Source organism: Numida meleagris, chromosome 27 (assembly GCF_002078875.1).
Source record: "Numida meleagris isolate 19003 breed g44 Domestic line chromosome 27, NumMel1.0, whole genome shotgun sequence".
NCBI lineage: Eukaryota > Metazoa > Chordata > Aves > Galliformes > Numididae > Numida > Numida meleagris.
Window position 1 is genome coordinate 116,738 of NC_034435.1, and position 25,014 is coordinate 141,751.

General features: G+C 44.5%; 1 long non-coding RNA gene across 1 annotated transcript; it reads right to left on the reverse strand.

Moving 5' to 3' along the window:
* LOC110388898 lies at positions 8,857-13,236 on the reverse strand. The gene is made up of 3 exons (XR_002433016.1): positions 13,071-13,236; positions 12,133-12,284; positions 8,857-9,905 (listed from the first exon to the last, which is right to left on the reverse strand). It is a non-coding gene; the product is annotated as an uncharacterized LOC110388898 (long non-coding RNA).

A 25,014-nucleotide genomic window follows, 5' to 3' on the forward strand; every position in this document is an offset into this window, starting at 1 on the left:
TATCATACTCTAGTTGGGCTGATCAGATTTCTGAGCATGGTATTCTTCTCTCAGGACAGGAATTGGGAGTGGGGATTAGAAGATAAAATGTGTCAGTTTTAAGAGATTTTTTGTGTATTTATTTAGAAAGGCCATTTGTCTGGAGAGCCACGTAGTTACAAAGCAGAAATTTAACACTGCCTCAGACACTGCCTTGTTCTATAGGATCAGGGGGAGAAAACCTACCTGTCTGATTTTTTTCTGTGTGTGCTACAAGAGCAGCAATGACGCCTTTATCTTGCAGTGCTTTTACAGGAATTGTTAGTGAATACCTAAAACAGAGGCCAGATATGTATGAAATCGATAAAGGAATAAATAGCAACGGTGTATTTGTGTTCCATTTTCAATGTTAAATGCAGCTGCAGTTATTTCTCCATGAGGATTTATAGGTTACAATGTGTTACTAGATAACACGGAAAAATAACTGGAGTGATATCAGAAGGGGACACAGACTTGTTATCACTGAACGTAGCTGACCACAGCCCTCTACTTGTCTCCCTGGCACACAAATAACCTGGCTCTCTGCTGTTTATCTAAAGCTTAATTCAGACTGATACGGAGCGGAGCATCACAAAACAGGTGGCTCCAGTCCCCAGAAATGATGTAATGGAAGAAAGCAGCTTTTTATCTAAAAGCAGAAGAGTAAAAAGGGTGAATCTCTTCTGGGCCAGAATGGCCTTGCTATTGATCTGCCTCCTTTCTACAGATGCAGCGAGTACATTTGTAAAAACAAAAGGAGAAAGCCAAGGGACTGAAATGCATAAGTAACATCAAAGTGGCCAGCTATTTGAGAGCTCTGTTGAAGAAAAGTATAGCCCTGTGTATCTTGAAAACCATTAGCCCCCTAGACCTCTCCCTAGAGACTGCTCTGATCTCCAGGCCAGGCTAGTTTTTTTGAAAGTGTATGTTGCATTGCACTATTTTTTCCATATGTTTACAACATCTTGCATCAGTTAGTGCTCATTTCCCTGGAAATCTGGCTGATTCCCAGGATTTCAAGCAGATAACAATTGAAGGCCTGATTTTAAAGGCAAAACATTTTCAGATGAGATGCTAAAGTGGCAGTTAACATAACCTTTCATCTTGAGTTTGCTTGAGTAGCATCAATGGAAAGCTTGGGTACCATGTTAGGAAATGACAAGCACAGATGTGAGGTGACAGAATTAAAACTACCCATTGGAAGAATGAATAACCGAGGTCTTCAGATCATCATTCATCCTTCTTCAAATGAAAGAGACATGAAACAGCAATTAATGAAAGAATTAGGAAGGGATTTAAGAGTCTGATATTAGAATAATTATTGTTCTTGTGCGAGAAGTAGTGACTGAAGATTTTTGCAAAAAGAGAGATGCAAATCTTTCCCATGAATAGTAGAAGACATTTGTCAACAAAAATTCATCTCCTCTAGCAACATTTGAAATGAAAGATGGAAGAGAGGGAAATAAGTCTTCATTTCTCTAGCAGAACCTTTTCTCATGATGTTCTTGTAGAATAAAGTAGGAAAATGCTCTTTTCAGGAGAAGAATGAGGCAGGGACTTCGTACAAGCTAAGGAGAAGTGAGAAAAGCATCCCCAGTAGCCCAGCTCACTCCCTTGTCAGACTCTGAAATAAAAACAATTCTTCTGATGACTGCAGCACTACATTCAGAAAAAGAGCAGAGCCATCGGCCTTCCTTTCTTGAGGGAAGGCAGATTAATTCCATCACTTGTATCCACTTTCCTAAGGTAAATTAAACAGTTAAACTGTCATACTTCACAGTGCACTTGTCTTGGTCCCCAGTGCCTCTGGGTGTGCACTCTAAACATCTGCTTTCTTGCAGCAGTGAACTCTAAAGCTTCATAACCCTGGGACCTCAGGGACATTCTCCTCACATGCTGCCATGTGACCACCATGCGACGCTGAGTCCTTTTTGGGAGGATGCCACTAGAAGCTGTTTTGCAGTGACCCAAGATGCTTTCTCTGGGCTTCATACAGTGACCCAAGCAGGGTCCTCAGCATCAGTCTTCAACAGGAAGAGGAAAGTGTGGTACAGACCCGAACTTAACATGGTCCAGGAAGTGGTCAAAGAAAGGAAGAATTTGGATTCTGGTTTCAGTAGAAGGTATGAGGCTTGATTCCTATTGACTTCAGAGTGGTTTGGAGCTTGGGGAAACACTGTGAAGCCCACACAAGGAGCCATGCACAGGCAGTGTCTCCTCCACCTCATACAATGCACCAACGCCTGCTTCCAAGCACACTCCTCCAAGAGTAGGGGCTACAGCCCCACACCAGCAGGGACTACCTGCTGTCAGGCTCACCATAGCTCGATGATGTCAGGCGTTGGTGGGAGGCCACAAGACCGTGGAGCCGCAGTACTGAACTGACTTATTTGAGTTACAGTGAGAATGAAACCCAGCTAGCATGCTCCTGCTGGCAATGCAAACATTGTTTTTCATTCCTGTGGGTGCTATCACTCTTAGACTCTTTAGATCTCAGGTCTTTAATCCAGATTTTGGTTGAATTCTTTTTGCATGTTCTCTATGTTGTGGCTGCCAGGCAGGAGAGAGCAGTGTTTTCTCACTTACCCTCCATGGTGCTTCTGACCTCAGTGTTGAAATGTTTTAAAATGTGTCTGCTGGATACCAAACAAACATGCCAGCTGCTGTGGAATTTCTATTGCACCTCTTGTCTATGGAAACACATGTACTGCTTCAACACTGGAAGTGCTGTGAAGTTGGTAGTGTGCCCTAGTGGCAATGAAGGCCAACCACGTATTGGGCTGCATTAGTAATGCCCCATTTCCAGGGGCATTATTCTTAAGTAGTTTTGTGGCTCTTATAAAGGCACATTTGGATACAGGGGGTAGTGTGTGGTGCCCCAGTAAAAACTGGAGCGAGTCCAGCAGAGACCAGGGAAGCGGTCAGGAGCTGAAGCCTGCCATGAGTAATGGTTACAGGAATGGAGCTTCTTTAGCCTGCAGATGAGAATGCTGAGGGGGGAAACTACATCCTCTCTGTTGTCCACTAACTAGGAGAGGGGTTATGAGAAAGATGGGACCAGACTTTTCTCAGAGGTGTGATGTAAAATGACAAAAATCAACAGCCAGAAGATAGAGCGTGGGAAGTTCTGACTGAATGCAGTGAATGAATTCTTCTCCGTGGAAGTGTTTCAGCTTTATGCCAGGTACCCAGAGAGGTAGGATGCTCTGTATCTCAAGAAGCCTAAAAACTGGACTGCAAAAGCTTTGAGGTTAATCTTGCTTGGACGTTCAAGAGCTCCTTTCCAGCTTTGAGCTTTCTGTGCCTCCTTGAGCACTGCAGAATCTCTTCCACCACAGCAGACCTATGGCATGAAGACAACCACTGAGTAGTCCCTCACCTCATGCTGCTCTGCTTGCAGGGCCACTACTATCTGTCAGCTTTTCTATTACTGGTCTTCTGCCCCTGGAATATGGCCACTGGGAGAGTGGCTCTGCTCAGACGCCTTCTGCCTTATGTCCTTCCCCACCAGAAATGTGGATGACCCACACAGGGCTCTATATCCATTAATTACTTAGCTGGGCTGATAGTATATTAGTTGTACCAGAAGCCGGGGCCTTGGTCTCTTAATGATTTGGTGGGCAAAGATAATGCAAAATGAAACTAAGGTTTCTTGTGAGGGAACAAAGCCAGTGGTAGGTGTTATTCAGCACTTGACCTTTGCATGGTGCTCAGGCTTCCTGCAGCTGCAGTCTCCAGTCTGTTGCTCTGAGAATGATACAGTCTTTATGTCATGCTTCAAGCTAGATGCTTAATTGCATTGTCTCTGCCCTCTCTACATCCAGAGAAGGGCTGGGAGTTCATTACCAAATGTAATGGTACTGTGCATTCACCTATATGGTTGCCTTAAGAATACTACTGCAGCAGTGCAGGAACTCAAGGAAGGATGTGCTCGAGGAGGGCACTCAAAGCATTGAGAGCCCATGAAGACAGAATGGCCAGTTGGCTGGGGGCACATGAAGGGCCACACTTGTGACCACCTGCATTTTGGAGCTTGTTCCCCCGATGTTTATAAAGAAACAACCCCTCCAGACCTGTGAGGCACCAATGCTCCTGCCATGGGCGATTGGTCCGTTCAACACTGCTGAAGCAATGATGTGTGAGCAGAATATAACAGCCAATTGGCCTCATTTGGGAAGTTCTTGACTCTCACAAGACTACAATAAGCCCTGGGTAATAGAAGGGACCTGGAGGGTCATCTACTGTTCTTATCCTGAAGCTAGTCTCCAGCAGGACTCCTACATTTTTATCTAGCTTGCTCTGGGCTCCCTGCTCAGCATCAGGGAATCTCACCTATCCATTAGGGCACCTTTTTTTTTTTTTTTGTCCTAAAATCAGGGGAAAAGCCTGGGACTCCAAAACCCACTCTTAAGGCCAAATATTACAGCAACTACATTGAAGATAAACATTTATATCAGCTTTGAGGCATATCTCAGTCTTGAGAAAGAGACAGCTTGGACTGTTTGTATATTTGAACATCTGCACAGAACTTCCCTGGTACTCTTTGGATTGTTATTGCATTGTGAATCCTGCTGAGGTTGGAGAACGGGATATGGGCTCATTCAGAGAGGAGAAACTGCTGGGAGACAACAGATCCTTGCAGTGACCAACAGTGCAGAAGAGATGTATGCTCTTGTTTTCTGCTGTAAGTGGAAGCATTTTCACTTCCAAATGTATTACCTGAATGTCTTGGTCTGCAGAGGATTCACACTTTGCAGAAGATCTTATCATTTCCCTTCATCAGCTTTAGGATGTGAAGGAGCAGGTTGAATAACACATCCGTATACTTCTCTAGTCTTGCAGGGTATATTACAGTCACCTGCATGGGTGACTATATATCTGCTTCTCTGTGGCAAGGTGGCTATTATTCTCAGAAACAAGACTGAGTGCAGCTGTTCCTGTTTCCTTTTTCCAGGACTGAAGACACAACTTCAGCGTGGTGCCTCTGTCCTGCTGATGGTTGTGGTATCAGGCATTTATGCTCAGCTGCACCTAGCCTGAGAAACCCAGAAACCAAGAGTTAAGGAGGTGGGGGAACAGAAAGGGGTTTGTTGAGATTGGTAGAGAGCCCATAATAAAGCCATTCTGAATTATTTGCTTAACCACAACTGTCTCCATTCTGTATTTACCCAGGACTGCTGAGCCCAGCTATTGTTTATCTAGGTCCCCAGCTGGGCTTGAGTCAAACAAGAGGAAACCATATGCCTCTCCAGGGAGTCCCACAGTGTGTGAGCAACTTGGTCTGGCCTCAGATCCTGCACCCTTCATGGTCTTTGCTCTTATTCTTTTTTTTCTTTCTTTCTTTCCTTCTTTCTTTTTTTTTCTTTTTTTTTTTCCACTATAACCAGAGCCGACACTGTCATGAGCATTCATTTCCCAGCTCTGCCTGTATCATTCCTATGGCCCTTGCCAAAGCTGCTCTCATCTCATTTCAAAGACAAAAATAGTAAAATTTTCCAAGCAGATGCCAAATCACAAGTGTAAATCTGTTTTTCAGAGGAATTGCTAGAATCCTCATCCTTTCTGACTGCTTCTACTCTGTTATTCCCACACTCCCTAGGGCTTTCCACCTCTGCATATGGGGTGGAAAACAAGAACAGCTATAGCAAGGGAAACCAATAAACAAACAAAGCTGCTGGAAATGGAGAACACCTCCCAGATTTCTGGATCCTGCCAACAACGTTTTTAAAGTCTCATCGCCGTTAACAGTCTGGGCCTTACAGGTTGGCTATACTGGATCCTCTGGCTTGCGTATCTTGCTTTCTTTTGGCATGAACAAGTCTTTAAAAGCCCAACTCTATTCTCAGAAAAGCTGTTCTGAATCCTGTGGAGCTGCATAGGATTGTTGATGTTGTAAATAGACCCTGAACTCACCCTGCAGTGGAGGGTGAGTGGGAAATTCTGTGACCTAAGACACTCCTAAGAACTTTGGGGAGAATGGGAACATGAAAGATAGGTTGGCAACACTGAAGCTGACATGAATTCCTTGACTCCCTCCTTACGACTAGCTTTGTATTTTAGCTTTATTTATTTATTTATTATTTCCTGGAGTTGGAATGCAGTGCTCTGTTTTCCGTGAAAGGAGTTGGGAGCACTTTAAACCTGGTTGTGGAGTTTCCAGTTTCGGGATTATTGAAAATACAAGCACAATCAACATTGAAGTAAGCATAAACCTATTCCTGAGGTTCTTAGACACACCTTGCTAGGTAGTTTCCCGGGAAAATCTGTGCAAGTGCAAACTTAGAAGGAGCCTTTGTGCTGCATTAAGGCAGCATTGCCATACTGACTCAAAATACAAAAGTAAAAACTATGTTTTCTTTCACACTTGCCATCTGGTCCCATTTACACCCATGGCTTGCCTGTGGCAGACACTGCAGACACAGTGGACTGGTTTGTGTAATGATTTTACAGATAGGTTGGAGAGTGAGGACACCAAGTTCTGCTGCTGCTGGTGGCTCCCTGAATGAGCAGAGCATCCTTGGGCCATAGTTCTGTCATTGCTCAGGAATCAGGGCCACACTGTTCTTCTCACTTCCCAGTGACACTGGTTTGATCTGTTATTACCATAGAGGTTTTGCTCTTCTTAGGCCTTCTCCAAGCAGCTGAAGTGTGGACTGTGGCAAAAATGGTCTGCACCTTCCCAGCAGTCAGAGAACAGACAACCCCCACCAACAGCCCCCCTGCCTGGTCTTCAGACAGATCACATCTCTGGTTCTGTGACAGTGTGCAGCTTCTTAAGTGATAGAACCAGCATGAGGAATGGATGAAGATGCAGAGCCATGGGAGAGAGGAGCACCTCTCTGTTGGTGATGGCCTGCATTTCTGCCACTTCAGCTGTGCAACCCAAGCCTTGGATGAGACTCCTGTACAAACTACTGGTGTCAAACATCATGAAAACATCTAACAAGATGCACTTTGAGAAGAGTATTTATTTGTTGCTGCTTCTTCACTGCCTCTTCTGTTTGGTCTGACCTTTGTACACTGGAGACAAAAAGTAACAAGCTCATGGCTCTTTTAATGAGGACTGGAGATTCAGAATATTTCTGTTAAAACATTGTAAGACAGGAAAACAATAAGAAACATAAATAATGCCCTGGCAGAGAAACACAGGGAGGTATTTTATTGAATTCCTTTGTTTAAATCACATCTTCAATCCATCCCACTCTTGCTAAACTGCCTTAATCTGAAAATGTCCTGCCAGCCCACCCGCTCTCATTCTGCACCCTACAGCAAGGGCAGCAAACATCAGGGCACCACTTGCCATGCAGTTAATGATTACTTCATCCCAAGTCACTTTCACATTGCCATTAATGGCCACATCCGAGTGCTTGGAATTGTTTCAGTATTACCTTCCCAAATAATGTTTGTTAGCTCAAGAAAAAGCATTCTTTGAAAACTCCAATACAGCTGTTTGGAATCAAGCTTATGCGTAGGCAGAATGCTACAGATTTGGGTTTTTTGATTCTATCAAAATAAAAAGTTAAAGTCCCATCTGAATGAGTCTAGTGCCATCAGTGAGACTGGTGGAATGTGAAACTTGGCAAACAATCCCTCAGTTACAGACATAAAATTCAATATTACAGTACAAATCAGATTTTTTTATTGACCTTGAGTACAAGATATACATCTGCGATTACAGGTTGTTCAGAAGCTGATGATCAAAAGCTTTGCATCTCGAGTGTAGAGATTTCCTTCACAAAACCATGCTTGAGATTCTACTCCATTTGGATTGCATGAAAATGGAAAGGAAAATTCTGGTTTCAAGAATGGGTGAAAATGACACGTCCAGTGGTGAAAGTGTGTGTAGAATCAGGATCACAAACCATTTTTCAGAAGATTTTGGTTGCCAGTATGTGATGTTTAAATAAATGTAAATCCTGCAGTTAGACACATTCAAAATAAGTTACACTTTAATCGACTTATGAAAGGTGAGATGCAACATACTGGAGAAAGTGCTTTGATAAAACTGAGTGTATTTGTGAATTCTGAAGGCTAGAGGAACAGAGATTAAGATTTTTTAATAACAGAAAATGATTCAGACCTTGGAGTCAAGATTAAGTAGTAGTCAACTTCAACAAAGCTCTCAGAATCCTCATTGATCTAAGTTGGGATGTAGCTGGAAGCTGTTTCTACGGCATTTCAATGACTTAAGGAAGCGAATTTCAGCCTATACAGATACAATGCTGTCTCACTTAATCCAAACCCTCATTGCTCCTCATGGACTCCAGTCTGGCAGCAGTTGGCTGGTGGGGGGTCTTCTTTTTGCAATCTGGTCAGGAATGGTCACAGAATCATAGAATCATGGAATGGTTTGGGTTGGAAAGGACCTTTAAGATGATCTAGTTCCAACCCCTCTGCTATAGGCAGGGACACCTCCATCTAAACCAGGTTGCTCAAAGCCCCATCCAGCCTGGCCTTGAATGCTTCCAGAGTGGGGGCATTCACAGCCTCTCTGGGCAACCTGTGCCAGTGTCTCACCACCCTCACAGTAAAGAATTTCTTCCTGATATCTAGTCTAAATATACCCTCTTCCAGTTTAAAACCATTTCCCTTCATCCTTTCACTACTTGTTGTTATAAAAAGTCCCTCCCCAGGTTTCCTGTAGGCCTCCTCCAGATCCTGGAAGGCTGCTACAAGGTCTCCTCAGAGCCTTTTCTTCTCCAGGCTGACGACACCCAGTTCTCTCAGCCTGTCCTCATAGGGGAAGTTCTCCAGCCCTCTGGTCATCTTCGTGGCCCTCCTCTGGACCCGCTCCAGCAGCTCCACGTCCTTCACGTGCTGGGGGCCTCAGAACTGGACACAATATTCCAGGTGGGGTCTCACAAGAGCAGAGCAGAGGGGCAGAATCACCTCCCTCAGCCTGCTGGTCATGCTTCTCATGATGCAACCCAGGATATGGCTGGCCTTCTGGGCTGCAAGTGCATGTTACCGGCTCATGCTGAATCTTTCATGAACTGACACCCCCAAATCCTTCTCCTCAGGGCTGCCCTCAAGCCATTCTCTGCCCAACCTATATCTGTGCTTGGGATTGCCCCAACCCAGATGCAGGGCCTTGCACTTGACCTTGTTGAACTTCACGAGGTAGGCATGGTTAGGAAGTGGTAGGTGAGAACGGGGGTCAGTTTTGAGATGTTCCTTGTTGATTCCTGTGTGTGAAGGAGTGGCTGGTACACACACAGTGAACCAGCCTGAGGGACAGAAATCTTTCCCAATGGGAGATAATGAACCTGTTGTGGAAGGTTGACCTGAGAGACCTGAGACAATGAGAGAAGGTTTCTGTTTATGCAGACACTGACCCTTGGAGAAACAGTACACTGCTGTTGCAATTAAAATGTCCTGCCATACAGGGCCTTCCCTGGCTGTGAAGCCATTGTACATCTTCATACGGAGCAGCGACATGCAGCATTTTCCTGACATTCCTCTGATATCTCATCTGAAATTCCTCCTTCTTCAGACTCATCTATATATTTTTTTCCACTTTTAATGGTCTAGTTTTTCCTGGTCTCTGCTTTTAATATTTGGAAGCTGTTGTGACAAGGTAGTGGAGGATAATTTCTAAGTTTGACAGTGGATTTCCCTTATGGGTTTATCCATAAAATCCATAAAATCTCATTGACTTATTTTGTAACGGTGTTCATTATGAGAGAGCCCAGAGCATTTAAAAAAAATAAGAAAGCAAATGGAAGTGTAGCGTATCAAAGATGTGCTTTTAGTCTTCTAGCCTAGCCCTCTCTGATAAATATCATTTTCCATCATGAGAATGATCCTTGAAGTGCATTTGGGAGAAGGGCTCATTCAGCTCATGTCGTGGAATTCTATCTTGCTCCAGCTGACGGCGTACCTAGGAGCTGGCAGAGAAGAGATTTTCTAAAGAAGATAAATGATACGTTGGACAAAATCCCAGTACTCCTGTTTGAATATTTGATATGGTATAGTGCAGGTCACAGCCTCGCTTCACTACAGTATTCCCACCAACAATGTGTTCAGAGAAGAGCCTGTTTCTCATCAAATGAAAAAATAAATACAAGCCAGGCTAAGTCACTAGGTCACAGATGAGACAAGAGTTATCTGCAGGACAAGCAACCAGCAGATTGAGGTTGCAAAGGACTTCCAGCCATTGGAATGGGCTCCCACTGGCAGGAGTCAATGGTATGTCAATCTACAGGAGAGCTTCCTTCTATAATATATGTGTGTTTAAGGGAATAATCCCTCCAGGGTTTCTGCTCCTTCTGTGTCTGACTTTCAGCTGTGTAACCTTCCAAACACAAAGCAAAGATATTATACTCTGGGAAAGTGTCAGCTCCTTTGGCCACACACTGACAATCAGCCGTTGTGTGCCCATTCACCAATCCAAACCATTCTAAAAGAAAGACTGCAAACTGGGTAGTCCGAACACCTGGGCTTTGCTAGTGCGATTCCACAAGCCAAACAGCTTCTGAGTTAAAACTGAAGTGTATGGAGTGAAATTAGGTCTCTGCAACGGGAAGTCTGTGCAGCTTAAAGCAACTCATAGCTCAGTGACGTGTTCAGATTAAGATGGAATATTATAGAATGTTTGGTTTTATATATTATATAATATATAATATATATATATTATAATATTTATATATATTTTACGTATTCTGCTGCACAAGCAAGAAAACAAATTGTTTGCGTAACTTATCTCAGGGAGGCAGAGTTGCTTAATGCTTAAAAACCAGAACTGATTCTTTTTCTTCCTGGCTCTGTCACTTGCATCAGAGTATCATCCGAGGGATGTCATCGGCTTTGCTGTGAAATTTCCATGTCATTAGAATGAAGATAATATCTCACTGGATGCTAGAGTGGAATTTGTTAATATTAAAAGAAATCTTGAAGTTTTTTTTTTGGCTTACATCTTAATAAAGCCATTGCTTGCAACACAAAGTTTGCATTCTCAAATCAATTCAAAACAGGGCATAATTCCACATTCTTTCCAAAATGCAATGGCAAATCGTTGAGAGCTTTTACAAGGTGGTTCATGTCATCTGAACATTGTGTGGAGCTTTTGTTTGTTTTCTCTTCATACTTCCTTAATAAGAAATCTTTAAATTTGGATTCTTATTGAAAAATGTCCATGGCAGAGCAGTTTATTACTGTTGCCTGGCAGCTCTCAAAACTTTCACAGATGTTTATTCATCAATTTTTTACATTCAATTTTTATTCCTGCATTTTTCTCTGTAACAAAAGTGTGCCAACATTTATTTCTATATTGAATCTGAATTTTTGGTAAACAAGGCAGCAGACAGTGACAGTTGTGTGCTCAGTTACTCTATCCCTGTAGCTGAAATGGCAACTCTCTGATCCTATTTGGGAACACATCTTATTTTACAAGCTTTATTGGGGTAAGGGGGAAAACAAAACAAAACAAAAAAACAGCAAAAAACCCTAGCAAAAATGACAAAAAAAATGCTGTTGTTGGCCACAAATTTCATGTGGGAGATTCCAATTGGATATGAGGAAAAATACTTTTCCCAGCAGGGTGGTACAGCCTTGGTCTCCAGAGAGGCTGGGGATCTCTGCTCTTGACCATTTCCAAAATTTAGGTAAAGTCACAGCCAGTCTTGAAGAATCAGAGAATTATAAACTGCCTTGGGTTGGAAGGGACCACAAAGCCCATCCAGTTCCAACTCCCCACTGTGGGCTGGGAGCCCCCCAGCTCAGGCTGCCCAGGGCCCATCCATGGCCTGGGGCATCTCCAGGGATGGGGCACCCACAGGTCTGGGCAGTGCCAGGACCTTGCTGCCCTCTGGGTGAAGAATTTCTTCCTGACATCTGACTTCAATCTCACCTCTTTCAGTCTAAAAACATTCTTCCTTGTCCTATTACTGTCAGACAATGTGGGAAGTCGTTCTCCCTCCTGCTTATAACCTCCCATTAAGTACTGGAATGCTGCAATAAGGTTTCCCCAGAGCCTTCTTTTCTCCAGGCTGAACAAACCCAGCTCCCTCAGCCCTTCTTCACAGAAGAGGTGCTCCAGCCCTCTGAGCATCTTCATGGTTGAAAACCACTTACCAAACTATTAAAAAACAAAATTCAAAAACCAAACTAGCATACCAGTTTGCATTGTTAGCTGTTATCTGGCTAAAGCATTTCTGATCCGTCATCCCATCCTGCTGAACTGCCTTCACAATTTCTGTCCTTGATGGCCTCTGGGTCTTCATGCTGACAGCTTCAGCACGTACACAAGGCAACATCCAACTTCTCTGCTAGGGAACAAAGAAATAGAGCTTGTGACTTCTGATTATCACATGCATAAGCAAGACAGAATGAATACTTCGGACCCCAGGTTTTGTTTCTCCAGTAACAGTGGAGTGTCTGCTATCTGCTCCGGTTCTGCAAGTTGTCCACTGTCTTAACCTCTCCATCCTTCTCCCATGCCTCCTCAGCTGCTCTCACAAGGTCTGGGGACTCCTGGCAGCTCTTGGAGGCTCTTTCCTCACCCTAGGGTATCCTTGATTGCTGGACATACCCCTCACACTGTGATCCCCTGCTCTGCTGCAGAACGCATCTGCTCCAGAGCTGATCTCCAAGTCTACCTGATCTAGTCTTGGTAACTGTGTCAACTGGAAGTTGGATGACCAGTCCCAAGGAGACCTCTGGAAGCTCACTGACTGAACATCCCCAGGAAACTGTATTTTCTCCTCTTCCCTCCTCTTCTCTTCTTCCTCCCCTACTTCCACTATGTTGGCGGATGGTGTTATTATTGCCAGCTCTGCTGCTTGATGAATATTCAGCAAGAACACCCCTTCTCATAGTCAGTGAAACCATGGGCCAGAGTTCCACGAGATCCCTTGCCAATGGGTATTAATAATCTCTAAGCATGTTCTGGAAGGGAGGTGCACAAAGGGAAAGACTTGCGGTCACTGTGGAAGTGCATGTGCTGCTATGCCATAATGTGCTTTAGCTGCGGTTTTTGTATGCCAGCAACACAGCAGGTGGCAAACAGCATATGTAACTAAGGGTATGATTTGTTGAGAAAGGATCCTACATACTCTGACTTTCCTGGGTGGAGAGCTTGGCGGTCATCATATAATTCTGTTCCAGCTTGTGTTTCCTTCAATTCAGCCTTAGGAGAAGGAGGCCACTGAAGAGCTGCCCTTGACAAACCTTGTCTCCTTCTTCTTGCACCTCCACAAGACTCCTTGTGTTTAGTCTGGGGCTTGCTGTAACTAAGCAGCATTAGGTAACTTAGTAATTACGGTAACCTGTAAGAATGCCAGACTGAGAACCTCTCTGTGCCAGGCAAAGTGTCTCCGCTGGTGAATGGACTCATGATGTTGTGCACTCCCTCATTTCCTTTTACAGCACCTCTAAGTCTGATAAAAGCTGCTGATTCCTTTTTAATGGATAATGTTGGTTACTAACAAGCTCACTTGCCTCTTAAAAAGCCAACGTCAGTCTCAGGAGATCTAATTTAGGAAGCATATGTAAGGCAAGGGTGTTCTACAAGTGCGTTGGAGGTGGGGGCAACACCTGGCAGTACTGCAGGCTGCTTGGCTACCAGAGCCCAGAGTATTTTTATTCATAATCCAGCTCAGTAGCCAAACTACCAGAGACTCTCCTCAAACTCCACACCACCTGAGTGTTCTGGAGGGCAGCTTGCATCTACAGCAGGCATTATTTCTTCCTGAGTGATTTGAAGGTTCCCTGATGGCAGCAGCCAGCAGCAGGCACTTGTACTGGAACAGAAAGAGCTGCACATTGCAGCCAGAAAGACTCTAGCCGAAGTCTTCTGCTACAAAGCTCTTGTACCCTGTCAGCTTATCCTATTCAGCCTCATCCGCTGGATCACTGTCAGACGTTGTGATCTCTTTTCTCTGTGGGTCATCTATCCTCTTGCCTTGGATGGCTTTCTCAAGGCATTGGTACTGATCCAAGGGCTCAGGGATTCTGTGTTAGCCAACTTTGCCATGAGGATGTTACACAATTGCTTTGTTAGAGGATGGCATAGGGCTCTGGAGATGAAGTATTTTGACCCTTTGTTTTCAAACTGTTCCAGCAGAGGCAAGGATGAAGGCTCTGGAGAAGATTAACTGTAGTTATGGTTCTACCACTATATGAGCTGATCCACAAAGATCACCAGGTTACCATGTGCTTCTACTCTCTGCCCATAGCCACCTGTGATGTCAGTCAGCTCAAGTTTTGAGCACACACAAAGCCCTTCCTGATCTCCTCCTACATCCATTTCAAACTTACCATTTCCAGTCTGCAATTAGGTAAAGGAATCCTTCTGTGTCCTGTTGTTTGTAGGAATGACAAGTTTGTCTGAGAAGACCACAAAAGTGTGACATCCCTGCTCATGAAAGTCTTTGTGGTGTGAAAGAAATGCAATTAGAGGGGATCTTGTGTGTCCTGAGACACTTAGGAGATATGAAAGCAGACAGCTTTTCCCTGTTCAATATGGTCTTCCTTAAACTATGTTTTTACTTCAGACTTGGGCTGCCAATAACTCATTCAAACAATGATCTAATGCCTATGTGAATGTTTGTAAAACCTCGCTGCTCTGGCAGGTTGAGTGCTTGCCAAAAAGCAATCACATGTAATTAGAGAGAAGGAATTGGAATTTACTGGCCCTTCACTGCAGCATATTTTCCAGTTGCACTCGTACCATTTTAACCATCTAATTAACTGAGATTGTGCTCCATCTTGGGGTATATATGAATTTGTCCTGTTTTCAAAGGAATCTTCTCTGTAGATAGGCCTGCGAAAAGCCTGCCTAAAAACTGCCTGGGATGTGGGTATAAGAAACCTACATGGAATGCAGGAATGAGGTATCCTTTGCTCATATCGGTTTGGTATCATCTTACATGTGAGACACCTAGCAATTTTGACATGGAAACTTCAACAAGAAAATTCCCTTTGGAATTTCTCCAGCATGCTGGAAATTCTCTTCATCCTTGTCTAGTTCTGGAGAACTGGACTTGTTCTGCAGTTCCCAGGACAGTGGACAGAGCAGCTAGGTCACTTGTATCTCAGCAAGCATAGCATGAATGTCTCAGGTAGGCTCCCTCAAGCTGATCAGTAAGCATAAACACAAGGGATCAGGAAAGCTTAGTGTACAGTTCTCCAACATCCAGATATCATCTGAAACACTGGTAGCATTGGTCAGTTTCTGGCAATATGTGAATGGAGCTGTAAAAATGGCCTCAGCTGAACAAATCTATGGCTTATCACCCCACTGAATACACAGTGGGCTTCAGCTTCACTGCAAAGCTGGTTCAAGGGAGAAGAGCAAGCTTGGAAAGCTTGGAGAAGGAGGGAGAGGTGAAGATGATGGACAACTTGCAGAACCAGAGTGGATAGCAGACACTCCACTGTTACTGGAGAGACAAAACCTGTGGCCCAAAGTATTCTGTCTTGCTTATGCATGTGATAATCAGAAGTCACAAGCTCTATTTCTTTGTTCCCTAGCAGAGAAGTTGGATGTTGCCTTGTGTACATGCTGAAGCTGTCAGCATGAAGACCCAGAGGCCAGCAAGGACAGAAATTGTGAGGACAGCAGTTCTATGGATGAAAGGAGAAGTCTCCACATTTGAGAGTGTGTCAATGAGTAAACATGAATGGTCATTTGACAGTTTAATAGACGCATCGCTGGGTTGGCTTCTATGGACCATGTCTCTCTTGCAGGCATTGGCTATATTGGCTAACATTTTCAGCATAGGTGGGTGACAGTGCCAGAAATGATCTAGGAACAGATAGAGGAGCATGGAGAATTCAAGCTGGGTGAAAGAGGTCTTTTCTAGCAGGTGTCCAAAAGCACCTTGCCCACTGTGCTATCACCTATAACCCATGTGTAGTGGACACCAGGCCAGGAGGTTCAGGGCCACTGCTCCCTTCTTCTGCAAGCGCAGAAGATGGAACATCTCCACTACGAGGACAGGTTGAGAGAGCTGGGGTCTTCAGCCTGGAGAAGAAAAGGCTCTGAGGAGACCTTCTAGCAGCCTTACTTACCTGAAGGGGCACACAGGAAAGCTAGAGAGGGACTTTTTATAAGGGTGTGTAGTGATAGGACAAGGGAAAATGGCTTTAAACTGGGTGAGTTAGATTTAAACTAGATATTAGGGAGAAATTCTTTACTGTGAGGGTGGTGATACACCAGCACAGGTTACCCAGAATGGTTGTGGATGCCCTCACCCAGGAGGCATTCAAGGCCAGGCTGGATGGGGCTGTGAGAAGCCTGGTCTTGAGGGTGGTGTCCCTGCCTACAGCAGGGGGGTTGAAACTAGATCATCTTAAAGGTCCTTTCCAACCCAAACCATTCCATGACTCTGTGATTCTATGAGGAACAGAAATATTCCTGTTTTGGTAGACTCTGCAGCTCATTTCAAGACTGGATGGTCAGACAGTGTCAGATAAAGAACTGGGACATAATCTGCTCTTCATCTTTTCCTACCAACAGAATCTGTGGCTGTTTGGACTCAGCATAGGATGCTGAATTACCACCTTCTCCATGCAGTGCACGCAGGCCAGGACTGTGGCTTTGCAGGAGGAAGTTCTCTCGGATGTCAGCAAACCTCAGGGTCAGTGGGATGCTGATTCCTTTGGTGGATTTATCCAGAGAGCTAAAGCCATACTTTAAAGCTCTGAGCCTTCCAGACTTGAGTAATTTTGGGTCACTCAATCACACAAATAAACATAAAAGAAGACTGGCTGTGAGGTTTCCCAGTCTGTGCTATCTACAGAGATGGTGCTGGTTTCATAGATGATGACAAAGGGACTGCTGGGTGTCTCAAACTCACAAGGTTGTCTGAACTGCTGAGGCTCAGGACTCCCTTGCAGATAAATGACATCTACCAAAGGAGAAAGATTTTCCTCTGTGTGAGAGAAGAGAGGTGGATTCTGCTCTCCAGTGACCACTGGGCCTAATTTCTAGACAATAGACTTTGCAGTGAAGAACCTGACCTAGTTTGAATAATTAGAGGTAATTGTCATCTCTTTCCAAAATGACAAAAACCTTAATCACCAGCAGATGCTCAGCTCAGTTCCACAAAAAAAAGTCTGGAAACCCATAATGGGGTGGGGAGTATTGTCCCGGAGGTACTGATTTACAGGAATGGTCAGGAATTTTCCTTAGGGTTTTTTCCAGTACATGGTCAGCTGCTCAGCCTAGGGCACTGGTTCAAGCTCATGGACTGGGCATCTTTCCAGAAAATCTGTAAATATGCTGTAAGTACAAAGAAGACGGACACTGAAGGATCAGGGAACAATTCAAGCTGGAGCAATTTTGAGATGGGGAGCCCACAGCAACTGATGGAGTCACACAGTACCATGGTTTCCAGATCCTTGACTCTAGCATTCTCCAAACTCTAAGCTAGTCTGGGGTTTCCTAAAGCTTTTGGAGCCTCAGATGTGAAGGCTCTGAGAGACACCTGTGTAATCTGCAGCAATAGGTGATTGGAGATGTCTGCTAAGTGCACTGCTGGGAAGTCAGGAAGGCCCTGAATTTTACTGGAAACCCCAGAAGATCTCTGGAGTCCTGTCTTCTGTAAGGTGAATGCAGGAACTTTTGACTTGAAAGGTTGTTTTTTCTTTCCCCCCCCACTCTGTTTTGTTGGAAAGGAGTGAACTCTCAAGTTCTGGTGGTGGTTAGAAAGGGCCAGCTGGTAAGGTCAAAGGAAAGTCCCAGCTAATTCTTCCAGGGCTTACTTTCTGCTTCACCCAGAGATAATAGTGACACCAATTCCATCTTTCAGGGCGTGAGCTAATTCAGTTTATTGTGAGCCTGTGAGGTTGGTTACACTTGCATAAGGCTACACAGACCTGCTTCAGGTCATATTACATTCCCTCCACAAGTAGGCAGAGCCTAGAAGAAAGGAGTCTCTATCTAATGGGACAAGAATACTGATGGAAAGAACAGGATATGTTACACTACCTGAAATATTCCAGTCTTAGCTGGGCACCTGGATGTACACAGCTGCTCCATTTAAGTAGAACTGGGTGCCTTCGCAAGGGACTGTGCTCACCAGGGAGTTTGTCTGGAGTACTAGTTTCCATACATTGACTGCAAGTGGTGGCTAAGTGGTTTGTAATTATGTGAAATTTAGGAAAAGGAATATTTCAAGATGATGTGAAGGGGACTGGCTGAGGGAAAGTGAAGGGTTTGCTGGTACGGTGGAATCAAGCAGTGCTAAAACAGAAAAGACGAGCAAGGAGCAAGCCTTCACAATACTCAGAAACCAAGGCTCCCAGATGTATTTTCCCTTCTGTGACATTAGAGAAAAGTAGTGCAAAGCTGAGAAACCCATGGAAGTGGTCACAGCAAGGAGTTGTTCTTCCACCCAAGTAGAGCTGGGACAGATGTGCTTTCTGTTGAGAACATTTTAACGAAGCATTAACATCAACATTTCTCCGATGTGACTCTCTGAACATTTGGAGCATTTTATAACATGTTAGTATTCATCTGTTCCTGTATTACCTTCTGTAATGGGACTAATAATCAAGGATCGTGCTTCTAAACCAATGACTCCCTTGGGAACTTGTCTGGGGCTCTGCAGCCTTTGAAGTGGGCAGTAATGTGGAAACAGTGACACCAGTGACACTCCCACAGAGTAAGGGGGCTCCCATCTGGGCATGGGTGTGGAGCTCTTCAGCCAAAAAAGGGTGAAAAATGAATTATAACACCTTTTGGGAGAGGTCAGTCTTCCCATGATGAGTTTGCAATGTGTTCCCATGGTGTTGCTGCAATACTGCTGCCACTGCAGGACAGAAGGGCCCAGAGCAGTTGCACAGCATGTGGTGATTGCAGCTCATAAAGGAGGAGGTGAAGAAGCCTCCAGTCACACAAACAAGGACAGCACAAAGGCACTTCCCATAGTTCTGCAAAGAAACCCACTGGTAGTTTCTTGCAGGCTGCAGAGACTGTGGCTCTCCTAAAGCCTTTGGTCCATATTGCCTCCCCCCGGCCTTTCTGATGATGAACTGACCAAGAGGATATTCCATGTTGTGTGGCTCATGCTCAACAATAAAAGCTGGGGGGGAGAAGGGAATGTTCTTGCTATGGAAATGTTTCCCTGAGCAAGCAGTATGCATACTGAGGCCCTGCTTCCCAGGAAGTGGCTGAGCATCGCTTGCAGACTGGCAATGTAGAATTCGTTCTTTCTTCCTTTTGCTGCTGCACAGCCTTTGCTTTCCTGTTATTAAACTGCTTCTGTCTCAAACCCGCAAGTTTTTTTGCTCCATCTTTTTGTCCCCCTCTGTCCTGCTGAGAAGGGGATGTAAAAGAATGGCTGTGTGTTTATCAGTGTTAAACCACAACAGACTCCTCTTGTCTATCACACACTTCCCCTGGCTGGCCATGGTGGGGCCACTCAGCCCCATACATATTCCTGCTCTTTTCTTCCTCATTTTCCACGTGAGTCCAAGGGAAAACTGCTATCCTGAATGATGCACCACAAACAGAGGATGAATGTATTGCCTGGATAACACCCTCCATTATCTTCAACCCATGGTGGCAATCACCTCAGTTTGATCCTGATGTCTTTTCCTCTAAATACTTCCCTGCATGTTTGTCTTTGCATTGTCAGCCTTGGTTTAGGCACTGTGGGACAGGTTGGTGTAAAGCCTAGTGTCCCACTGCCACGGCGCTCCAGAGAGATGACAGCAAGAGCCAGAAGTTGTATAGCCATGAGTCTTTCCAAGGGCAGTGACTGAAGACCCCTTGTCACTGCTGATGCTTTCCTGGGTCAAGTGAGTCTCAGCCAGGTGCTTTGCTCCATCCCAGCTGTGCTCACTCCCAGATTTTCCATGTGCTGGTTCTTGATCTGCCCATTTGGGCTGCCTGCTCCATACCTCAAAATTGCCTGGGGGTGGGTAGGCTGCTCCCTAAGGAGCAGAGGGGTGGCAGGTGAGAAGGACATCACAGCCACTGGGGCAGGGATCTAACCAGTCAGCATCCAACCAAGGACCAGCCAGAGTCAGCCCAGCATCCAGACCACCAGCAACAGAGCTGAAGAAGTGCTCACCTTGTATGTAACTCAGGCAGGGCTGAGCTGAAATGGAGCCCCTGGCCCACAGAAAGTGTGTGGGTAGGAGCCCCAGGTGAAGCTGGGCAGGGCCGCTGAGGCATGCTCATCTTCTCAGGATGCTGACAGAAATGCACAGGCCACACAGCAAGATGTGACTTTCAACAATGTCCATTTCTCCACTGCTGCCTCCTATCAGGTCTTCCCAGCCCAGACTCAGGGCCTTACCCCCTTTCAAATCTGCTTTTCAAGTGTCTCTCCCCAGAGAAGGGGATGAGATGATGCTAGATTCCAGTAAACTGTCCTGAGCAGTCACCCAGAGCTGGCAGGTTACTTTTGCTGGAACAAACTCCATCTATTGCCTCTATACAAGGCTTCTAGCCCAGACATCATCCTCTGGTCTTGCTGCCAGCATTGTAATGAAAAATTGCTCTTCCATTATGTCTGCTTCCATTTGAGAACCTCTAGGAAAGATCTTGTGCTCTCCAGCTCCTTGCTGCTGAAATTAGCTCTACATTCTGCAGAAATGTCAAGGCTTGACTCTAGTATCTAGCAGTGGGAAGAGTTACTGAGACTGCAGAGACAAGATGTATTGAAGAGCCAATTGTCCAAAGTGCTTTATAATAACACAGTGAACAGGAGGTGTTCCACAAAAGCTGCTAAGCAATCCTGCTAAGGATGAAAAGTTGTATTCTTGGGTTCTGGAACAACTGAGGAAGGGTTAAGCTGTGGTACAGCATCCGATGCAGCTGGAGAATGCTGGAGTGGGCACTGGGACTGCAACCAGAAAGACAGTTTTAAGTTACTCACAAAGCTTTCTAATTAATTACAATTTTGGGGGGTGCAAAAAAAATGGTGTGTTTTATTCTGTAAGTGCTGAACATTCCACAATTGCTGTGTTTAATAAATACAGCAGGGGCTCCTAGGAGACTGAATGGGGCTGAATGAATGAAGTATGTGAGACATCTGAAACCTATTAGTTGGAGCAAACTGTTAGAGAGGCAGGAATTCTTCTCTTTTAAAAAATATTTATACATTTTGCTTTAATGTCAGGCCAACATCTTATGTGGGGTTATGTTCCAGTGGAAGGAAAGGTGTGTCAGGGGGAAATGCAGGGGGAGGGGGAGTACATTTTTGGTTCAGTCCCAAAAGAAGCATAAGGGTTGTGTGTCTTTTGTAGCATACTTTCCTCTCTGAAGTGAACACAGCACATGGAAACATAAGGCCGACATTGCCCCAGGCTTAATGGAGAAAGAAAGTCTTGGGGCTCAGATTGTTGTGGCGTGCATTTTGAATAGTGGCTGGGCTTGTCAGACCTCGAGCCCCTTGTCTGGGGTACCAGCAGAACTGCAGCACTTGTGGGGTTAGGATTATGGATGTTGTCAGACTGTTTGTTTAATCTAGTTGTGATAGTTTGAGAGGAATCTGAGTCCACAACTGATGTCTTCTCCAACACATGGACAGCTCCATGAAGTCAGACCAGTGTCTACAGGGGCACCACATCAGTTGCTCTTCTGTTCAGTGGGAGATATCCACACAGGCTTTGCCTTCTAGTGCAGAAATTAGCTTATCTACTTATTTAAATAAGGAAGACGGATGGGAAAAACACAGACTGTGCCCCAGAGAACAAGTAGGGCTGGCAGCTCCTGAGGATGCACTTAACCTGCACAACACACAATACACAGATGTCTCTGGAAAAAGGTTCTGCAGAGAAATAGTTGCCAGCACTCTCCATGTTCAGCTTTGGATGTATTTTAATCTGAACAGAGTAGCTCACACCTCCCAGAGTCACGTTTTGTTCTAATTGGCTCAGCTGCACTGAGAGTTTACTTGAACTGTATCATGCTCCAACTAACAGCTTAGGCTGGGATGTGGGGAGACTGTGCCTTGCAGTTAAGGAGATGGCTGTTCCTTGTAGAGTCCTTTTTAGAGTCTTCACAGGGTCAGTTTTCTTAGATTTGATTTCTGGTATCAGATCTTGGAGGAGAGGAGATGTGGGAATGCGGGTACTCATGAGTCAGAGAAGGAGAGAGTGAAGTGGGTGTTGCCAGAATCCCTTGAACAACTTTATGTCCTCAAGACGCTCCAGGGGAGATTCAGTCTGGACATTAGGAACAATTTATTGTCCAAAAGAGTGGTCAGGAGCTGGAACGGGCTGCCCATGGAGGTGGTGGAGTCACCATCCCTGGATGTGTTCAAGAAACATTTAGATGTTGTACTGGGGGACACAGTTTAGTGGGGAAATATTGGTGGTAGGTGGATGATTGGACTGCTTGATCTCGGAAGTATTTTCCAACCTTGGTGATTCTAAGCTTCTATGAAATTTAGGTGGAATGTTTCCTGCTGGATGCTGTGTTAGGGACAGCTACCTAGCTGGAACTTGTACAAACTGGTGGCCATCTCTCAGCCTTCTGTTGCTTCACTTAAAACTATTTCTCAGGCATGCATGCATGTATTATTTTTAAATTTTAAAAAATGTTAAGGGCTGTTCTGTGTTTGTTCACAGCTGATATTTCCCACACATGCTAGATCCCTTGCATGCTTTGTGTTAGCTATACACAGAGTCGTACCAAGAGATCAAATACTCCTGCAGTTGCATAGGTGAAATTTCCTCCATGCCTTGAGCATGTCACCATTCTATGCTCACAAACACTACTTCAATGAAGATAATATTTCAGAGACAAACAGTGCATTTAGGTTTAATGAATTGTTACGGTTTCCAAGACATGAAGTGACATTTAAGCTCATGTGTACTTGTGCATAACCTTTGGATCACAGATTATGATTGTTTCAGAAAGACCCACATTATGGAAGTATTTTCCAGTTGATAAAGGACATGTGAATTATTCCCACTTTTCTGTGACTCCTGGTGATCTTTATTCAGACCAATTTTATTTCGTTGGGCACAAATCCATATTTGAATTCTTCCATGTTTGATAAATCTAAAATGTAAAGTTTTAGGAAACTGAAAATTCTAACTGTCTTCTATTATCCTTATAATCTTCCAAAATCTATTAGACTGTAGGATATCTCTTCACTGCATAGGAAACAGATGTTCTTGCAGTGGCAACATGTGGGAGGCATCATTAAATTTGTTTAGTTTAGGGTGTCTTGGAAATGTGATTGTTCTTTGTGATTACATGTTGTGGCAACCTTCTAGTGTGTCTTCTGTGGTGCCAGCCGTGAATTTCTCTTCAGTTTCTTTTCACCATCAGTGCCTGTCTCTTAGACAAAGTTTTGGAAAATCATTTCTGAGAAGGTTTTTATATTGTTTTCTGTTTCTGAAAACATGACTGTGGGATAGGGTGGGATATGGCTGTTTCTCATTTTAGTAAGGAGATAGTGTAACATATTTCAGAGTCTATGAATGGATTTAACTCTTTCTAGAGCTGTAGTGGTTAAATCATTCCTTTGACTGTACTTCTCTGTGATGTCTGTGCACAATCAGTAAGGGAATCTTACTGGAATTCAGTCTGGTCATTTTTGTAATTTTCTGCAACTCTTGGTTTTTCCTCATTTCGTCTTTGTTATTAGTGTATTCAAAAAAAAATGTGCATTCACTAAAAACACCAAGGGAAGTGCCAGTGCTATATCCAAAAATCCTTTATTTTCTTCTGTATTGGAGGTTCAGAGTTTATGTTTGTGTATGAGTGGATGATTTACCACTTCTTCCAGGCTGCCCTGGTGGGCTAGATTCATTGCCAGTAGATGTCTGGCTCCTCTTCAACACTGAGGACAGTGAACCTATTGTGAAGTTCCAAGTCCCAAGATGGGGTAGGAACTTTCCTCTTGTAGCTAGAAGTCAACACTTTCCATCCTTCCCCTTCTCCAGTGGCTGTACTTACCTCAGTGGTGGGGATGGATACTGCTGTATTTTAACCATCAGTCAGGGTCAGAGGCTCTACAAGTTGATGTGTAGCAGATAAGAGCCTTTCTATACTGATCATTTTCTTTAACATCACACCACGTGCTCATCTGTTCTTGTAAATTCTTCACTCGACAGCACAGCTCCGCCAAGCTGGTACAGATCTCGCAGGACAGGGCTCCATCTCTCCAGGCCTGGAGGACTGCATCCATTGTCTGAAGCTCTCTCTTTGTGGAAGCCACCACCCTATCAGGAATAGCTGCTCTGATTCCTGCTGGTATGTGGCATGACAACAACATAAGCAAGAATGTAGAAAGGACCTGAGGAGATCAACTTTAGGCCCCCTTCTTCAATGTCTACAATGCATCATAGTTGTGGAGCCTGTCTCCTTAGGTCCACCATGAAGTATAAGCACATATTGCATAATTCACAAGCTGTTGGGTGTGGGATTTTTTTTTGTTTGGTTTGGTTGGATTAAATGGAGGGGCAGCACACCCATCTGTTGTATCATCTACTCCACTTGATTTTGTGTTGTCTGCAAATGTGCTGAAGGTGCCCTCTATCCCATCATCCATGCCATTAATGATGATATTCAACATGAATTGCTCCAGCGTTGACCCTTGGGATATGGCTGGCATCCAGTTGGACTTTGCACTGCTGATTACATACCCTGAGCCTGGCAGTTCAGTCAGTTGTCAAGGTTCTTCATCTCCCATTTATCTACACTGTGGCTAAGTAGATACAACAGTGGGGCAGATGGAAACAGTGGAAGGAGTTAAAGATCTGTATAAAGTAGTCACTCAGTAAAACACCTTCAGCTGAGGACTAAGCAAGGTGACACGTTCAGTCAGAAGAGATGTGCAAGGCTGCATATGCTATCACTTAGTCCAGCTTTGGCAGCCACTTTGTGCAGTAAGATTTGGTCAAGTGGTTGTTTCTGGCAGTCCTGGCTATGCAGCTAGTAGCTGCTTTCAGGTTTGTTTTCATAGGGACATTCCTGGTCAGTTGCATGACTTACCTAGCTTTTCTGGATTCCAGCTTCTCCCATTTCTCTGGCATGCCTCAGCTATACTGAATATAGTATTTTTGTGTGTGTGTGTGCTCTTCTTG